The 21,382-nt window shown below is 38.9% G+C and overlaps 1 protein-coding gene across 3 annotated transcripts in view; it reads right to left on the bottom strand.

Moving 5' to 3' along the window:
• Window positions 1–21,382, bottom strand: part of LOC114701108 (contactin-associated protein like 5-1-like) — a 902,756-nt gene that overhangs the window by 20,169 nt on the left and 861,205 nt on the right. The window lies entirely within an intron of this gene.

The following is a 21,382-nucleotide window of genomic DNA, read 5'->3' as shown; positions in this document are numbered from 1 at the left end:
AATACTCTATGTGTTTTCCTTGACCATTATCTAAAATGACCAAAACTTCCTTGTTATTCTCTGAATAAGGAAACGATACATATCTCTCTTCCTTATTTCAACTCACATTTACTACAGGCATTAACTAAAATAACTGAAAAACTTCCTTGTTATTCTCTGAATAAGAAACTATACATATCACTCTTTCTCATCTCAACTGCACATTTACTGTAGGAATCACCACATGATTCAACTATTTCTCATAGAAAAGGGCTGTGACTTTCTCTGCCTTGATACAAAATTGTTTCAAGCTTCAAATTTTTCATTTCATGTACTTTTTGAACTGTAGAAAGGGTAATGTAGCTATATTATACTCTAATCAAATGCTAGATATTGGAAATAATTTGTATCTCTGTCATCATCATTATATATGTATGGATTAAGGTAATTGATGCAGCAAATCACAATGCTTATTACAGCATTTGATTCACAATAGTAACAAGGGAAAATAATAAAAAAGAAACAAAGGGATTAGAAATGAAAGTGTGTCTCCAAGAGATGTATCATGCTTGTTATCTAAAGGTAGCTGTATAAACTGAGAGAGTAAACATCTCTACCTATATCACTTCACTTCATCGTACTGATTGGGCACTAATTGGGAGGATAGCTTTTTGCCTATGAACATATTCAAATTCCCAGGGTATTGTTTAGACTTTATAAATGATGAGGATGCAATCATCTGGGATTCACAGCAAGATCAAATGTTTCATTTTCTTCAAGATATCTCATTCCTTTTCTTAAAAGGGGTCATTTGAACAAATTGCTATCGTGCAATTACATAAAACTGCAATGCATAATGAACAGTATTTTTCTTAAGATATAATAGTTTCAACATAACTAGATGGCTCAACTGTTTATTTTATTATGATAAGCCTTTTAGTTTCTTGGAAAGGGGCAGGGATTTTCCTATCTACCAGCATACACTATAATTTTTTTTTTGATTCATAAATGGTCAAATAGTGTCTTCCTTGAAAGCTAAGAATGCATTATGCTGACAACATTAAGGAAAAGATGTGAGGACAATATTGTAGAAAATGAGATGGTAATAATTCTTAGTAATTCTTGCCCTCCTATTTCTCCTCTAATTATTTTTTTTTAAATATTTATTCTAATCTCCCCTGTGTGTGTGTGTGTGTGTGTGTGTGTGTGTGTGTTTGTGTGTTTGTGCATTTGCACACACCCTTTGTGTGTGGATGCTTGTAGAGGACAAAAGAGGGTGTCAGATTCCCTGAAGCAAGAATTAGCTTTGTGGGTGCTGGGAACCAAGCTAAGGTCCTCTGGAAGAGTAGCAAGTGCAGCACCATCTCTCCAGCCCCATTGATTTTTGTCCTCATCTTACTATTTCCCTTCAATATCCACATAAAAAAAAGAGCTTACCACTTGTCTTTTCTTACATGCAAAACCAATAATGACACATTACTTCATGTGGCCAGTACAACACACTACTGCAAGCTTAAATAACTTAAGTTACTTAAAACATAAATTCATTGTATTTCATCTCTGTAAGTTTGTTGAAGCTGGAAGTTTTCTCTGGACCTGCCCAGCCCCACAGACCCCACAGCTACTTATAATATAATCCCTCAGAAGATTATATTAATTAAAACTGTTTGGCCATTAGCTTAGGCCTACCACTGACTAGATCTTACATTTAAACTCAGCCCATTTCTGTTAATCTATGTGTTAACATATGTTCCATGGCTTTACCTCTGTGCCATTACATGCTGCTCACTGGATGGCAGGCTGGCATCTCCTCACTCAGCCTTCTTCCTCTTTGCAGAATTCTCCTTGTCTGCTTATCCTGCCTATACTTCCTGCCTGGCTATTGGCCAATCAGCATTTTATTTATCAACCAATCAAAGCAACACATTCACAGCATACAGAACGACATTCCCATCATTTCCCCCTTTCTTTCTATTTAAAAGGAAGGTTTTAACTTCAACATAGAAAAATTATAAATGAGAAAACAGTTATCATACAAGAATTACAGTTACAATATCTAGTCTATTTATATTTGGCAAAATTAAAGAAAATATTCTATCTATCCTGTATTTGTGAGTCTAGGTTTTTATATCTAACTTATTTTTTATCATAACTAAGGAAAATTATAATTATAACCATCTAGCCTTCAACTATATCACAGACTCCAGAAGGATATAATATTATCTAAGTAAACAGGAAATTCATTGTAAGCAACTTCTAAAAGTCTAGAATAACAGAGACAGTTGGTTGCCTGGACAGTCACCCAGAGTTTTTTCTGTAGTGTTGGGGCATCCATTTTTCAGCCTACAGGTCTAGAGTCTCTCAGTTGCTTCTGTCTGTGTCCTGTAGGATGTCTGGCAGTTTCTTTTGTGAAGCAAGAACCTGAAGGACCATCTTGCCTTGCAAAGTTCAATGGTCACTTTTTTATGGGTCTTGCATGTCCAGTCGATATGACATTTTCTCAAGTAGTCTAGGCAAGAGCAGTTTCTTGCCCAAATGGTTATTTTGTCCAAGAAGAAGATAAACTCCATATGGAGTGTCTTTGGTGCCCATCCTCCTCTCTGAAGTAAATTGGTGCTTCCAGGAGCAGACATGTCTCATTATCCAGAAAGTCTAAGTTTTTAAAGCATTGTAATTGCCATATTCTGTAGGTCTTTGAAATGTTTGAAGATTACATACCTAATTGAATTATATCTATATATACCTAGAAAACTTAACATGACTGTAAGTTTGACTATCATAGAAGACTAATTATTAATCTATATTTCTTAATTATCCATTACAATTGAAATGAGTTACATAAACATAATACCTCAAAGGAGAGTAGAAATATACATACAGTATAACAAAATTAAGTTTAAATTTGTATCAATAAACTAAAATCCATACCAATGTAAAACATTTTAAACAAGTTGCTCTTTAAAAGTAGGTTCAACAATCCATCCTTTTATCCTATCATATATATATATATATATATATATATATATATATATATATATATATTCTATCTTATATATCATATATATATATATCATATATATATATATATTCTATAATTCTATATCATATAATTGGTAGCCTGGCAGTACCAACTGGGCTTAAAATCAAGGTGTCAGTTTGGCCAGGTTTCTTCTGAATCCTTTGGGGGAAATGATGTTTCTCTCCCATGTCCAGCTCCTGTAGCCTTCACTCATGCCTTGGCTCCTTTGACACTCTTCATAAGCAATGTTGTTACATTTCTCTGTGCCTTTTTTTCATACTCACTTCAACCTATGATTCTCTTCTTTACCTCTTTATTAGACCCTTGTAGCTATAGTGATTTCATTCAAATAATCTAAAAGTGTCTGGATTGAGGAGATGTCTCAACCATTAAAGTGATTGTCATGTCAGGTATGTAGAACACACAGTAGTCATTGATTGGTAGTTAGTAAAGGGTGGAGCTAGCCACTGGTTGATAGTCTATGAAAGGCAAGATTATATCTCAGAAATTATAGAGAAGTAAAAGCTAGAGAAGGGAAGTGTAAATTGGAATGTCATCTTGGTACTGAAGGATTTAAAAATAGTGGAAAGTGAAGTTTCATTGAACTATGCCTTCAGAGTCTAAGTCAAGAGTGCTACTTCCCATTTCATGAGCTCACTGGAAGGCAGCCTTCACTGATTCAAGGAGGACATCACTATAAAGGTTGTGACAAATCAAAGTTCTTGTACAAAAATAGGCATAGAGAAATTGTGTGAAATGCTAAAAAGTGACATTCTTTCTTTAAAGAAAGGTTGTGTGGAATAAAGTCTTATCTCTGGGAAGTGTTTATTCTAGACACATTAAGATTTCAGATAATGAGAGGTATCAGTAAAGGAATAAAAACAATTGCTATGTAGACTCAGGGGCTTGTTATAGGTCTCGGTTGGTTAAAAATACTCATCCTGGGAGTATGAAGACCCAGGTTCCATCTGAAAACCCCACAGTGGAGAAAGAGAACCAAACTTGTGCTGCACATGTGGATAGGAAATAACAAGAAATTAAAATTTTATAAAATAATAATAAATAAAAACATACTCTGTTTGAGGTAAGAGGTGATTGTTTATCTGATATTTACAAAAATAGAACAGTAAAACAAAACAAAAAACCTATAAAGGACAATTTAAAATTTTTTTACCTCTCATTGTATTATAAACTTATAAGTAGTAAATAATAATTATTTCCTCCAAATAAATGAACAGATGAAAGTCTTCAATATTTATCACTCATTGGGTAGTCATTATGCAACACAGTGGTGTTTATTTACTTTTAAAAGATTTTATTTTCATTTTTATTTCTGTATCTACATGTGTTTGTATGTATACATGGATGTAGTGCCTACAGAAGCCAGAAGAGGGCATCAGCTCTCAAAGAGCTGTAGTGAAATAAATTTACATAATGTACATAAAAGAGATCACAAACTTAAAAATTCAGTACTTTAGTCAAATCTTTCACAGTTCACTGAACTTTGTACTAAAGATATGATATATTTTGTAATTTAATGATTTCAGGGCTTAGATTATCATTGAACTAGATAAAGAAGAAGCTAGGTGAGGGAAATATTTGATGTCCTGCGCCAGAGAAACAAAATCGAAGGCAAGATTAACCAATAAAGGAGCTGCTGACAAGCATGCAGCATGTATATCTAAAACTCACCACCAAAATACACCAGTGCCATGCTCTGTTCTCAAGATTTCCTAATGCACAGGACTTCTACTAAAGCAAGAAGAACCATGAAGTGTCTATTCTTTAAACATGCTACCACTTTGCAAAACCATGGGCATATACAAAGAAAAAAACTGGATTTCTAACTGCCTTATTGGGAACAGATTGAGTTTATCTCACTGAACACACTTTAAAATCTTGTTCCCTTCAGACTCCTTCCGCTGTCCTGAAGCACTAACAGGGAAGCATCATGGAACCCTGACATAGTGCAGATGGGACACTGGGTGGACTTGAGCTGATGAATCTTGCTACAATACAAAGGACCTCCTTTCTTATTTCTAAGCTTTGATTTTGCCCCCTGTTAACCAAAGGTCATTGTGCCTGCCACAAAACGATTGGGAACATAAAACATACCCATGAATCTTAGCTGAGCGTCCATAAATGCATTTTGGTGACTCTTATTTTTGCTTACATGTTGTAATATACATTTATGTTGCCCAACATGATAGAGTCACATGTCATGGAGTAGCTATTTAACATCTTCATTTTTGTTGGGAAGGTGTCTCTGTAAATATGAGTGTCTGTCCACATGCTTGAGAACTTGTGTTTGAATTCCCATAGCTAGCATAAGGGAAGCTAGATTTCACAGTCTTCGCCTGTAATGCCAGAATTTTGGGGTTTACATAGGCAGATCCTAGGAGCTCCCTGGCCAGTCAGTGTAGTGTAAATGACAAGTTTTCAGTTCAGTGAAAGACTGTCTCAAGAGGATGAGCTGGGGAGATATAATAGACAGTATGTGATATCCTTCTCTAGCCTCCATCTGCCTGCTCAAATGTATACACACACACACACACAATGCATACATACATACATGCATACATATATATATCACACTATCATACGCATACTATACATATATACACACACATATATATACCATATATCACACTATACATACATGTACAGTGTGAGTGTAGTTATATTCATAGCTCACACTTGCATTTTTATCTATGGGTAAGAACATTTAAAATATATTATTTTAGGTCTCTTTAATGAATAGAAAATTCTCTGTGTGGGTCTGTTTATTCATTTGTTTGTTTGAGACTGGGTCTCAGTAGACAGTTCAGATTATCTTGAAACAGAATTCTATGCCACACTCTCCCAGGATTTGGGATAACAAGCCTTTGCCAACACACCTGGCTCACAACATATTTTCATTAACTGTAGTCACTACAACATATGATAGAATTCTTGAACTTGCATCTCATCACTGAAATTTTGAGCTTTGATTAACATCTCTCCATGCTAAATGCATGTTCTTAATGGTTTAGTGTTAGATATGCTATTATCTTTATTGTTTCTATTATTTGTCAGTTTCAAATTCCTTTGTCTAAGTTTAATATCCCTTCAATATACCCAAGGGATGTAATGCCCAAGAACTGAAATGCAAGTGCTGCTATACTTATTTGGAAATCTGAATAAATGTTACTCAAATTTTGAATGACTCAGTTGATAATTTACTAAAGACTATCTTCTTCAGTCATTCTTAAGATTTTATTGTGATTATTTTTACGGGTGTGTGTTTGTGTGTATGTGTTGAATGTATACCACCATATTTATGAAAGGTACTCTCAGAGATTAGAAGAGGGCATCGGTCCTTTACGTTTGGCTGTGAGCCACAAAACACAGGTGCTGAGAATTGAACTGGGCATTCTCTGGAAGAACAGAAAGTTCTCCTAACCACTGAGCCCTCTCTCCAGCCCCTTCATCAGGCATTTTGAAACCTGACTTGCCACATTAATTTGCAATCACACCAGAGGATTGGCAAAGCCAAAGAAAGAGGAACAAAACCTCTCTTAGCCTGAATGCACAATGGTCAGCAAGTTTTGACACAAGGAAAAAAACAGGGCTAACCCAGAAGAACTATTCAGGCAGGTTTAGTGGAGTTTTTATTTTTAAAAAAAAATCACAAGAAGAGGTCACAAATTTGCTCAAAACAAGCTAATCTCTGGAATGTAACATGACATTTGCTATATGTCAAAAGTCATTTATGATATTTGAACCTCTAAGTGTCATAAAACAAGCCAGGCAGGGCCGCGTGACCCTGGCTTATAAAAGTAAAATGTTGTACCAGGATAAAATATAAATAAAGGGAACTGTTGTAAATGGAGATATGAGCAGAGAATGCAAGCAAAGTGGTTTTGCCCCTAGAGTTCACTGTAGCTGGAACAAACTTAACTAGATGAAATGTCCAGCATTCTGGCTGGGGAGATAGCCCAGCCCTACCTGAGTTCAAATCTGCAGTATCTACTACATACTATACATGGACACCTGGAACTCCATCAATGGGATGGGGGTTCACATGTGGAGATAAGAAAATTCCTAGGACTTGCTTGCTGACAGCTTGTTTTAGGTTCTTTGAGAAACCCTGTCTCAGGGGAATAAGTTGTAGAACATGGTAGAGAAGGGTGTTCAGACAAATGCTGGTCTCTGCATGTTTCCCTATTTTCCTAATAAGGAATGGTTTCAGATGATATATCTTATGGAAGAGATAGATGCCTAACTGTGAGAGGACAAAAGGAAATGTGAGCATATCTAAGGCAGGGGGTAACAGAATATGAAAGCTCCCCCAGAAAAATGAGTAATTTTGTTTTCACCTTTGTACAAGCAGTGGTCTGATGTGGAGAGGTTTGGGAGTTTAGGCCATCCACTGGAACAATAGAACCTACTGGTGAACATCCAAAAGAGGATTTTTTTTCTTTCCATACATGAAGTTGGGAGGGGACATATTGTGGGGATATGAGGTGAACTGAAGAAAGTAAATGTGGGTATATGATTGTATTTCATTATAAACATGTGTAAAATTCTCTGGGATAGAGAAAAAGTGTAATAATACAAAAACTAAATACACCCTTGGTTATAATAAAATGCATGAATAGTAAAGATTATGCTGCATAAAACTAAAAATGAGAAAAAACATTTAGATTTTAAAATACACGATTAGACAATTATGGTATAGATGGCCCATGGCCCACAGTTTCAGAAGCACTAGTGTGGTGTAGATGTTTCACTTTTGGAATACTTCTTTCCGTAGGAGGCTCCTTGAGTCTCAGGACATTAAAAAAACAAACAAACAAACAGAAACCTTTTAAGGCTCAGGAAGCAAAATGCCTCAAGTTTCTAAGAAGTTCTCAAAATTTTATTCACAACAATTACCAGGGCAAGGAGACTCTCCAACCAGTCAATCTTCCTGAAAGTTGTACAGAGATCTTCAGGGGTGCAGCTTTCATGAGTTATCATTCTGGAGGGGGTGGAATTTTCAGTGATGCAGCTGCCTTTCAGTCTACATGCTCCTGTAATTAACCCCTCACTCATACTTTTGTAAGTAACCCCAAGAAATTCAGATGTTTGTTAAGTTGGACTTTGGTCGGATTGTTACTGCAATCTGCCATGGGTTCCCTATTTAGGGTGAATAGAAGTTTGTTTGCCTCTCACAGGAAGTCACACAACTGGCTTAAGAAAGTTTTCTTGGAATGAATGTAGTTGAGCTAATGTATTTGTTCTTTTGTTTTCCCTTTCTTTGATAAACATGGTGATTAAAATCAACTTCAGGAAAAACGTTGAATTGGCTTGCACTTCAAAATCACAATCAATCACTGAGGGAAATCATGGCAGGACCTCAAGGCGGGAGCCATGAAGGCAGAATGCTTAACTGGTTCATTTTTTCTTGTGTTTTCTGGCTCATACCCAGCGAACTTTCTTATAGAGCCCAGACATGCCTATCTATGGATGGTGTTACCCAGAATAGGCTGGACCCTCCACACCAATCATCAGTCAAGAAAATGTCTCCTCATCATGGCCACAGGCAATCTGACCTGGGTAATCTTCTGAGTGACTTTCTCAGAGGACTCTGGACTATGTTCAGTGTATTACTGAAGCTAACTAGGGCAGTGGTTGTAACACAGAATAAATGTTAGAATTTTCAAGGCATGAAGCAAAGCCTGTACAAGACAGAAGGTTCATACCAGGAAGAATGAGAAAGGCAAAGGCTGATTTTGGAGAGTTAGGTAGAAGCCACATGGAGATGAGATCCTCCACCTTCCAAGGCATTTTTTTCCCACCTATTCATTACACTACTTTTACTTCACCATAGTGCCTGGCTTCATCCTGCTTGTTGGAAGCCTATCCTCAGTTTTCTACCTCCATCAAATAGAACCCAATTCTTCATATAAAAATTGTTTCCTTTACTCTAGTAAAAGGAAATAACGGAAACAAAAACAAAAACAAGCAAAAACAACTTCCTATTATCAACTGTAATGCATCCTCATGAGTGATAAAGGTATCAGTAAATCTTAAGTGCTTTCAGCCTAGCCAAAACATAGAGTTTTACTTTTACATTCATACTAATGACATGTCACCTGGGCCTTCCTTTAATGAGACAAGTTGTGTTCTATTTTGATATATTGTATACTCTAATAATCTTGTCTGAGGATCAGAGGACAGAGCCGGCCACTAGATTAGATATTGAGGCCAGACAGTGGCGGCACACACCCTTAATCCTATCACTCGGGAGGCAGAGATCCATCTGGATCTCTGTGGATGGATCTCTGTGAGTTCAAGGCCACACTGGAAACAGAGCCAGACAGTGGTGACACACAACTTTAATCCCAGTATTGGGAATCATACATGCATTTAATCCTAGGAAGTGACGGCTGGGCAGAGAAAGGTATATAAGGCATGAGGAAACAGAAACTAAGGCAGTTGAGCTGAAATCCTTTTGGGTGAGGACTCAGAGTCTTTCAATCTGAGGATTCTTGGAAACAGGATCCGCTAAAGAGTTGGCCAGGTGAAGTTGGTTGTGGCTTGCTCTGCTTCTCTGATCTTTCAGCTTTCACCCCAATATCTGGTATCAGGTTTTTTATTAAAAGACCATTGAAGGTTCAAACAAAAGTGTTCTTACTACAATTTCAATGGTTTCCTCTGAGCTCTGTCAAGACTGAATATAGAACATTTCTCTTTGATATCCTGAGCCTTCTGTGATTATATTCAGAATTTTGGTGATCATCTAAGTCTGGTTAATACAGGCCACCAAATGCTTTGTTTATAATGACCCAACATACTTTACAAGTAGGGACAGATACACCGAGTCTTTGGGTGCTTCCAAGGAGGCTTCCTTCACAGGTGGCATGGCAGATGCCTTCTTCCATGTGGCAGATTGAATGTCCTCTCTGCAGGAATTCTCTGGGCTCCTTCCCAGTAGGGGAACTCCCAATTTTATATACTCAATTCATGATTTTTTATAACTCTAACCCCCCTTCCTTCTCTCCCAACCCATACCTACCTATATGTTTATGTATATGTTTATCAGTTCATCTTAGTGCACTATTATAGTTGATTATTTTTATGAAGAAATTATGGCAAATTTTTATATATGTATATGTACATACATATATATAAGGTCTTTTATATCCTTATTTAGTTAAAATGATTATTATAATTAGATGTATAGATAAATATATTAATAAAATAAGTGATAAGTAAATGGATAAATAGAGAATAGATTAGATAAATGGTAGATGGGTGAATAGATGAGATATAATGTAAGATGGCATACAGGAACAAAATAAGCAAGATAATTAAAGTACCAAATGTCTACCATAAAGTCTCAGAACATGATTGCCTAAACATGAGCTTAACAAGGACAGAAATAGACACACTAAAGTGGATGGGGGAAAGTCCTTAATGCCTCAACTCCAAACAATGAGCTACAGGGAACTAAGGAATGCTGAGACCAGGAGAAGTACTTGTTTGCAAGTAAGAGTACATGGATTTATCATCTAAAACCAAATGGCCAGCTCTGAAAACACATATAAGTAACATTGTACACACTGAGTAAGGTGTATTTATGTATCTACAAATATATATATATATATATATATATATATATATATATATATATATATATATAATTAATAAAAAACCAAAGCCATGAATTTGGAAGACAGCAAGGAGGGGTATACTGGAGGGTTTGGAGACAGGAAAGGGAAGGGAAAAATAAAAGTATAATCACAAAAAACAAAAGAAAATATTTAAAAGTCTAACTTTGAGAACCCATTACTTCAACTTAACAATCCTCTGGCTGAACAATTGAACACATATTAATTGGTTGCCTGGAAACAGGCATCAAGCAATGGCACCTCAGTGGATATAAGACAGTGAATGCTGAATTGCAGAGACATTAACAACATGAGGAAATTTTTAAAATTCTAGGTATCACACTCTTAGGACATATTCTGCATTAATTATATTTTCCATAGAGAAATTAGTTTTGAGGTTTTATGCTAATATTTAAAAGTGGCTGAAGAATTCATTCCTTTGGATTAAAGATACAAAAGGATTTGCTTCTCCCAAGGCATTCTTTATTGATTTAACATGGAGTCTGAGCTGAGTGAGGGCCATGAACTGGTTTATTCCTGTTTTAGGCTTTTTAAAAGTAAATGAGCAAAACTAGGGCATTTCATGTCCCAATAGCAACTCTTTGAACAGGCTAAGTGAGCTACAGAAATGTATTAACTGCCCTGAAGTGGGACTTCACATCAGAGAGTTAGGAAACCACTAAGGAGAAAGTCATGCTAGGCAGCTTCAGGGATTTGATGCCCTTCCATTTCTTAGAGTTGGAGTCATGAAGATTTTATCCACTAGAATGTTTTATACAACAGGTAATGAAGCTCGGTGTACAGGATCTAAGCAATAGTGATCAATTCTCTCAAATAGCCATGTGCCTACAGCCATGGGCAGCTCTGAACACAGAAATTCAGGGTGGTCCCTCTGAGGCCAACTCCTTCTCAGGCTGGACTGAATTGATCATGTAGTCCCATGTGTCACAAGAAGAGAACAGAGAAAGAAAAGAGGGGCTGCTGGGTAAATGGTTTCCTCAGTAAAGGGCTCGCTCACCACACAAGTGTGAGGATTAAAGTGTGTGTTCTCAGCACCATGTGAAGACTCACTACAGCAAGGGGCTTCTGTCTGCACTTGAGAGGTGGAGACAGGAGGGTCACTGGGGCTCACCCACCAGACAGTCTAGCCAATCAGTGAGCTCCTGGTCCAGTGAGAGACCCTGCCTCAAAAAATAACATGGAGGGATTAACAAAGACATTGACATAGACCTCTGGCCTCAACATGCAGGGACATACACATACACGTATACACATACATGCAAAATGCACACAAGTAAAAGAGTCTGCCTCATATCCTAGTCTATTCAAAACTAGGTGATCAAAAAGTATGTTCAGGGACTATGCAGACTTCCTCTCACTGTGAAGACTGTACCACCTTTTATTCCTAGTCCAGCTGTGACACTGAAAATGGAACATTTCCATTATTTAGGGGGTTTTTAACATTCTGACCACAGGATCTTTTATTAATATTCTAATGCCATGTAATTTTCAGATATCTACATGTATATTCAAGTATAGTAGTGTTAATTATGGATGATAAAGTTGAGAACATTTAAAGCATGCACATGTCCCATGAGCTAGTCTCATAATGCTAGAGGGAAAAGAACACAACTGCTGGAAAAACTACTCCTCTGTGTCTAGGATTATGCATGGCAAAGGAGAACATTGTGTAAAGGGAGGTAACTTAATACCATGTTGTTTTCCACATCAAAGTGCTCCTTCTCTGGTTGTCCTTGGACCAATGGGTGAGAACTACAGTTGAAACCAACTAGAAGCAACCCTCAACATCTGCCCGTGGTATACACATCCCTAGAGTACTCGACTTCAAAGGAGAACTAGAGTTCTTTCACAGAGTGGGATTTAGCTAGGAAGGGCAGGATCTGTATAGATTACTATTGTTGATCACCTAGGCACCATCTCTAGCCACCTAGAAAACAAGCCTCCATAATATCTTGTGAGGGAATTTATAGCTTTCTATTTTGAGGTGAGCAGTACCATCCCATGGGCTGCAGCCTTAGATTGATCCCATTGCATCCACAGTCAGGAAGCAGAGGGAAGTGAATGTTGTTGCTCAGATGAATTTCCCCTTTCGTTCAGTCCAGGAATGCAGCATATAAAGTGGGGCTGCATTCTTCAGTTAACCCAACAGATAGGCCTAGAGCTGTATCTCTAAGGTCATCCTAAAGACTTTCAAGTTGACAACAGCATAAACCATCACAGAACCAAACACGAAAGAATGTGATGCTCAGAGGAAATGTTCAACCTCCCAATATATCTGGTGGAGGCTGAGTCCACAGAAATGATCTTGGTGTGGCAAGCTAAGTGACCCAAAGCCTTTTTTGAATGAATGTGTTCTTTGAAATGAAATTCTATTCTAAGTATTTTTCTCAAAATTTAGTAAACATTTTCTCCATGACCTCATTAACTTACCACAAAGTGTGGGCCCATAGAGCCAATCTCATTTCCTCCTGAGGAAAGTGAAGTTTAGCTAACCAGGAAATTAATGAGCTGATTATGTTTGATGATTGCTGACTATGCTCTTCTTCAAGATGGTGTGTGTGTGTGTGTGTGTGTGTGTGTGTGTGTGTGTGTGTGTGTGTGTATGTACATGGGTGTGTGGAGGCCAGGTGTCAACATCAGATGTCTTCCTTGACCACTTTGCGCTCAAATTTTTTTAAAGACAGACTCTCTCACTGAACCTGGAGCTCATTAATTTGGTTCTATTTATATATATATAATCAGATGCAGGATTCTTCTACACTTTGACTTCCTTGGGTACACGCTGCAGTCACTTTCTTCTTCTTTATAAGACAGCTTTTAAAGTGTCCAGCTGTTCGGCCATTACCCCAATTTCAGTCAAAGTTATAGGGATCCTCCTGCATGTTCGGCCTCCCCCAGTGCTGGGGGCACAGACACACCTGTGGCTTTTACATGGATGCTGGGCATCTGCCCTCGGGTCCTCATTCTTCCATGGCAGTGACTTTACCGACTAGGCCATCTCCCCAGACTTTTACACATATATTGAAACTAGTCTTTGCACGTGTCCTGATAAGATGAGGTATTTTTTGAGACTTCAGTATAAGGTGTTAGGAACCAGTGTGATTAGAATTTGCTAGTTGAGGATGACACAAGTACAGAGCCTTGGTCGTGCTGTCTGAACAGAGACTGTGGCTGAGCAGTTAGAACAGGCACAGCACAGCACACATTAGCCAGCCCAGAGGCCCTCCCTCTCTCCTGTCTGCAGAGCAGCCATCATCTGCAGCTCAAGACTCTCCTGGTGCTCCAGCTTCTCCTTTCACTGGATGCTTCCTGATTTGCCTACAGTTTAGTCACAGCGAGGGACCTCCATATTTCCATGTCCCCGTGTGTCCGTCCACTGACTTCTCAATGGGACCAGTGACTTCTGAGGGATGGCTGCTGGCCTCAAAGTCACCATTGCTCAGTCACTTTTAATCAGATACATTAACTTTATTTAGAGCATGGAGAGCCCTGAAAGGTGGCCCCTGGCCTAAAGTTACCATTGTTTGTCATTTTTAATCACATACATTTAGTTTAGAGCATGGACATTTGTCTAAAATGGAAAAAAGCATTTTCCCTCTTTTTTCTTGTGATTCCATAGGTCACAAAACTCATAAATTATTATTTTCTTATTATATTTGTTATAATATATGCATCAGGAAAAACAGTTAAAGGGTCTAAATACAAAGTTTCCTTTAGCCCAAGTTAATAAGAATTCTAACACTAGGCTAACATTTTGTCTGTAGATATCATCAGGCATTCAGACCTCCTTTTTTTCTTTTTTAGATTTTTGCTTTACTCTCCACACTGTGTACCATTTATATCCTTCTGCATAAAGTGACTTCAGAGGCTCCAGCCACCCCCTCTCTTCCAGGTATAAAAAGAAGAGCAAAGATGTGCACACTTGCTAAATCAACCTTCTGGAAAACACTAGTGACTTCTGCTTATAGTCAGCCTATCATTCAGAACAAGGGCACACGGCCATTCTCAATTCAGGGCAAGCTAGGAAGTGTGCCAGGTTTTATAATCTAGGAACATTGCTCCATTAAAAATAATATGAAAACTTCAAACTGAGAAATGTCACAGTGTTCTATTAAGGAAGGAAAATTAATACTTGGTAGTTTAATAAACACTCCCTGAAATGTTATTTTTCATCTTTTCTTTCAATTAAACATTTATATAACAGTTCCTCCAGGAACAGGGTTTTATCATTAATAAATCAGGATCCTTGGGTTGAACATGCAGTTTTCCTATTTATTAACACTGTTCCTTGTAGCTAGAGTTTTCCTGCCTTGCCCACAGTCAGGACAAATCTTTGCCACCCGCCAGTCCCACAGCCGCTCAGACCCAACCAAGTAAACACAGAGACTTTTATTGCTTACAAACTGTATGGCCGTGGCAGGCTTCTTGCTAATTGTTCTTATAGCTTAAATTAATCCATTTCCATAAATCTATACCTTGCCACGTGGCTGGTGGCTTACCGGCGTCTTCACATGCTGCTGGTCATGGTAGCGGCTGGCAGTGTCTCTCTGCCTCAGCCCTCCACTTCCAAGAATTCTCCTCTCTCCTTGTCCTACCTACTTCCTGCCTGGCCACGGGCCAACCAGTGTTTTATTTATTGACCAATCAGAGCAATTTGACATACAGACCATCCCACAGCACTTCCCCTTTCTTTTTTTTAAAAGGAAAGTTTTAACTTTTACACATCTCCAAAGTCAGCTTGGTATATTTGGGAATTTGGGCGTAGCTTTTCTTACTACTTCCTGCTGGAGGGGGGCGCTGTATCTTATGGGGACACAAAGAAAATTTTAGGATCATGGAGTAGTCCGTGAGACCGTATTGTCTGAGCCTGTTGCCTTGAAATGATTCTGGATGTTGGATCATCTGGGCCATGGTGTCATCGGAGACCTTTCAGGTGGTCTTGGCTGGTCAAACCTGATGTATCTTAATCTGGAACAAATCCATAGCCTCTGGCTTTCTGTGGAAACAAAAGCAGAGCCTCCTTTCCAAAGCAACATATCCTTACATCCAAATTTTGAAGTTAAGGTACCTTTAAAATACACATTTTGTCATAACTCAACAGCTTTTGCAATCAAATGTTTTTCTTCAGTTACGAATATCAAAGAGAACATAATCCAGATTCTCTGTGTGGTAGCCATCTTTACATGGCTTATTTTTTATATTACCTTGAGCCTATTGCTTTAAACTGCAGCCTTTTAAGCCTGAAACGGCGCTGTGGCTGCTGGCTCCGCCCACTTCAGCTTTCCAACATGGCAGTGGTACGTTTTCCGCCAGCTCTGGGAGCCATCGTGGGTCTGTGCTTTTATCAAAGCAGCGTGTAGCCCAGAAACCTCTTTTTGTTTTGTACTAGTAAAGGCTAAATCCACCACGCAGCTTAATGTGCCACTTGCAGAGGCCTCATTCCCGCCATACTGCAGACCGACCTCACGCGCTAGGAACCCGCCAGTAGCTCAAACCGGCAGGCTGCCGCTCGTTTGAGAGAGACAATTAGGAAGCTGTTTTTAGCTCCATTTTAGAATCTTTTCTCAGGTTTTAGGTGGAAACTCTTGCCAACACGTTGGGCGCCATTTGTAGCTAGAGTTTTCCTGCCTTGCCCACAGTCAGGACAAATCTTTGCCACCCACCAGTCCCACAGCCGCTCAGACCCAACCAAGTAAACACAGAGACTTTTATTGCTTACAAACTGTATGGCCGTGGCAGGCTTCTTGCTAATTGTTCTTATAGCTTAAATTAATCCATTTCCATAAATCTATACCTTGCCACGTGGCTGGTGGCTTACCGGCGTCTTCACATGCTGCTGGTCATGGTAGCGGCTGGCAGTGTCTCTCTGCCTCAGCCCTCCACTTCCCAGAATTCTCCTCTCTCCTTGTCCCACCTACTTCCTGCCTGGCCACGGGCCAACCAGTGTTTTATTTATTGACCAATCAGAGCAATTTGACATACAGACCATCCCACAGCAGTTCCTGTTGACATCTTACAAATTATCTTTTGGACACTTTTTTTAAATCTATAAAATAAAGATGGAAGATGTCCCTTACATAGCACTAACTAGAGACAATAGGAAAAAGAGTGGGGAGATGACCCAGTGGCGAAAATACTGGAATGCAAGCATGAAGACCTGAGTTCAATATCCAGAACCTGCATAAAATGGTGGTGGAGACGGTGGTGTTCAGTTGTAAAACCATCACTGGAGTGGAAAGAACAGAGAGTGTGGGGGCTTACCTGCCAGCCCTCTATACCAGCTTTGAGTCCCAGTGAGAGACCCTTTCAAAAACAAGGTGTGCAGTTGCTGAGAAAAGACACTCCAAGTTGACTGTTGGCTTCTTCAATGCATATATGTGCATGAGTATCTACACATACATTGAGCACACACACACATAAACACACAGGAAGTCAAATAAATAAGACAAATGGCTTTTCATATCTTCTCATGGACAGGGTCTGTTTCTCTTTCCCTTTGGTTTTTATTTCTTTTTCCAAGACAGGGTTTCTTCGTAGCTTTGAAGCCTGTCTTGGAACTCACTTTCTAGCCCAGGTATGCCTCAAACTCACAGAGATCCACCTGTCTCTGCCTCCAGAGTGTTGAGATTAAAGGCATGAGCCACCACCGCCCAGCTTTCTCTTTTCCTTTGTATCTGCACTAACTTGTAGTGGATTTTCCATTGTAACTCACTGGAAGTGATGCTGCCAGCTCCAGGTCCAACTTTCTCCCTGACACAGAGACCATGTGGGGATAAAATTTAACAGCCCTCCACATGTCTGATTGAGGCAACACACAGGTGAGTGACTCCTTTATACTTTGAAGAGTGACCTGCCCCTCCTTCAATATCCCTATGAAACCCAGGCTAGCCCTCACATTCCTAACCCTCAAACACATGGACTGTTGCAAAACATGCTAGTTATGCTGTTAGATGATGTGCTGCTTTAATACCTGGTAACAGATTCTTGGATCTCTGTGTTATCTGATTGTTGAGTGTTAAATGCAGTACTGAAGGCAAAAGCCTTATCGCTCACCACCAGGCACATGACAAACACTCAGTGTTTAAACATCACATTCTCCCACTGAATAGCGTAATTATGGAAGGAGACTCTGTCCAGTGGAGCAATCTCCCAGCAACACAAACTGTATCTGTTCATATTTCACTTTCACTCAGCTTTTCCATGACTGCTTCTCTATTTGTGTAGTCACTTGATGTCTGTCTATAATTCTCCACACTTTAGAATTAAGCTTATGCCTCACGTGCTTTTCATTGAAGACTGAATGGTATAGTGGAGTACAGATGATCTTTGGAGTGAAGGCAATCTGGGTTTGCTTACCAACTCCATCAATTAGTAAATGGAGTAATAGCTGTTACAGTGGCTAAAGGGGAGAACAGGGACAGAAAAGTATAAGATTAATGTGTTAGGACTGACAAGATGGTTCAGTGGATGAAGTACTTGTCATAAAAGCTTGAGCACCTAAAAGATTCCAATTCTAGAAACTACAAGAAAACAAGGCAGTCACAAGAGTGGTCTGTAATCCCAGTCTTTGGAAGACCAAGATAAGAGATCCTGGAGGCAAGCTGATTAATTAGACGAGCTAATTAGTGAGCTCTAGGTTAAATCAAGAGACCTGACTCAGCAAATAAAAGTTAAGAGCATTCTCAGTAAATATTCAATGCCAACTTTGGACACCAGCATAAACATACATATTCATCTGCACACAGACCTGCACACAGAACAAATATATACACATGAGAAAATGGTTAATATTTGAATCCACTTGATAAAAACCCTGAAAATCACCCCACAACAGGGATACATGTATGGGAGAGAGTATTTGAAAAACAAGCCCAAGATCTAGAAGTGGGGGCTATACAAATGACCCTTCGAGACATGGGCTCATGTGCCAGCACCACAAGTTTCTAACCATTCTTGGCAAACTGTTGCACTGCCACCCTCATTAGTGTCTCTTAATAAATCTCTCTGCATCACTATTCCTGTGCCCCTGTTCCAGTTCTTTGTTCCAAGACACACAGACCTGGAAATCCCAGCAGGTGCCCTATGAACTCTGATCCACAGCTCTAACATTATAATTCCCCTAGGACTGTATTAGAGTACAAGTAGTTTATTTGAAAGGAGAGAAAAGTCAAAGGACAAAGTAGTGGAGTGGTTAAAGGTGTGAAAGAATCATAATGAGTGCAGGATGAAACCCAGACCTTCCTTATGTAGAGCAACTATGCTGAACTCCCTGTATATTGTGCATGATCATCCCCACCCAAGTTCTTATGCACCAGCGAATAAAGTTAAGAAAAACAGTCAATGCAACAACTAATACTCCACTAAAATAAACAATGGAAACAGTGTCTAATGTATTTACTTCCAAGAATTGGCTCAACATGTAAGAGCACTTGATAAGCAATAATGAGGACCTGAGTTTTGATACCCAGAATGCACATTAAAAACAAGGTATGCTGAATATGTCAAACTGAATGAAGCCTGTGAAGCTTCAACCCTACCCAAAGAACTACAGGCAACTGAGGAAAGCTGAGAATGAGAGAGGTGGCCTTCACCATGAAAGAGCACATTGAACTGGTTAGCCAATACTAAATTACCAGCCCTGAAAATGTACAAGCAGGTAGCGTTATATGAATTCAACAAGTTATATTTAGGAATATATATGTATATACATATTTATATATGTATGCAAAACCAATTAGTGAAAAAAGAAGCTATAAATTTTAAAGAGAGTTGGGAGGGATATATGGGAAGATTTGGGGGCAGGAATGGGAAGGAAGAAAAGTTGCATTTAAATTATAATCTCAAAAATAAATAAAAAAGTAAAAGTATTTCCTTGAATTTGTAAAAATAAATAAATACAAGGCAGAGGATGGCTTACATGTGTGCCTGTGGCTCCAATATGGTGAGGCTGGGAACTGGGAGATTTCTGGGGGTTGATAGGGCTGGCCAAGCTACAGGTGCAATGAGAAACCCTGTCTCAAGGGAAGAAGATAGAAAGTAACAGAGTGGAGCACTAGACATTCTCCTCTGGCTTCCAATGAGCACATAAATGAACATATGCATGTATATGTGAATGCAGGCCCTCTCTTATACACACAACACACCCCCCCCACATATACACAAATAACTCCTGTGAACTGGGAAATGGCAGAGATATAATGGAACGATAATAATACTGCTTTGGTTTAAAACACTCAAATATTACAATACAATACAAGTAAGTGGGAAAACTTTACATAAAATAGTGGCAATTTAAACCAAAAGCACTTGTCACACATTTATTGCAGAGATTACCAGCATTGTGTGCAACAGATGGGAAGTGTATTTTGATTTAACATTATGAACAGCAGTCTCCTCAAAATAACATGTTAGGAAAACCCACGAAAGTAGTGCAGACTACAGTAAAAAACAAAACTACAGTTCAGAGAAGTGCCCTCTGGGAAAAGAAAAGAAAAGAAAAGAAAAGAAAAGAAAAGAAAAGAAAAGAAAAGAAAAGAAAAGAAAAGAAAAGAAAAGAAAAAAGAAAAGAAAACACTGTACATAAGAACTCTTCACCTTTCTGTGAAAGGCCATCCATGACCATGTTTGTTGTCAGGATGTCAGTGGTGAGGGGACAGAGATGCAGCACCACACCGCAAGCCTCAGTAGCCCAAGGAGTTTGAGAGTTTGTGGGACTGTGGCTTGGGCTACACTAAGCTCTTCAGTGCTGAAATGTAAGTTTCAGTGCTGGAAAGAGTTTTAGGACTAGCCAGTTTATGAAGCAGAGTGAGAGATTTTACTAAAGATATTTAAATATGAGGTTACACACACAAGGGTTACAAGAAAGAAAGGCACTCAGCAGAAAGTATGACAACACTGCTTGGAGCATAGGTGTGGGCTTTTCAAAGAAGAAGGGTCACAGAAAGTAAGAAATGCTCAAAGGTGGGAATGGGCTTCTCATGGGAAAGTGACAAATAACTGTCTTAACATTTGTCATATATAGTATGCCGTTTGGTGGCTCTCAGGTTACATCTCAAAAGGTTGCTAAGGAGCTTTTTATTCCCCATTGTTTACATCTCCTCTGATAATTGCCATAGATAGCTCTGGAAGTGACTTGGTTGTGTGGCCTGGGCAGGCGTCTCCATGACGGGTAAGGTGACCTGCTGACATCCCATGCAACCCAAGTCAGAAGCTCATTTTTTAATAAAAGGGGGACCTGTAGGGCCCTGGCCCCCGTTTTGGGTAACTGTTGCCTTGCTTGTGGACTTTGACCTTGATATCCTCCCAATGCTAATTCCCTGCCAGGTTCCACCCGCCTGAATACTTAAGGGAAGTTTCTTGTCTGTGTATCCTGAATAATGGGCGTTAACAGCTTAGATGCAAGATTGTAAAACATCAGTAGTGAACTTCTGCCCTCCGGGGTCCTCCCATTGTGCTGTAAGCCTGTATTTAGACTCCTACCCCCTTCAAGAAATGACATTCGACATTTAAAATTATGTGTGTGTGTGTGTGTGTGTATGAACAGACAGGAAACTACAGCTATATGTAACTACAGATGCTCATGTCTGTGCACACAAATTCACCAATACATACACATATACATGTACACAAATCTGTGCATCTACACAGCAATGTATTTTCAGATATGCACATATATACTGCTATTGTTTGGAGGTTTTACGTTCCCTGGAATGTTTGTAAGTTGAGG

This window comes from Peromyscus leucopus, chromosome 15 (genome assembly GCF_004664715.2).
Source record: "Peromyscus leucopus breed LL Stock chromosome 15, UCI_PerLeu_2.1, whole genome shotgun sequence".
Classification (NCBI taxonomy): domain Eukaryota; kingdom Metazoa; phylum Chordata; class Mammalia; order Rodentia; family Cricetidae; genus Peromyscus; species Peromyscus leucopus.
This window is presented reverse-complemented; position numbering and strand designations above follow the sequence as displayed.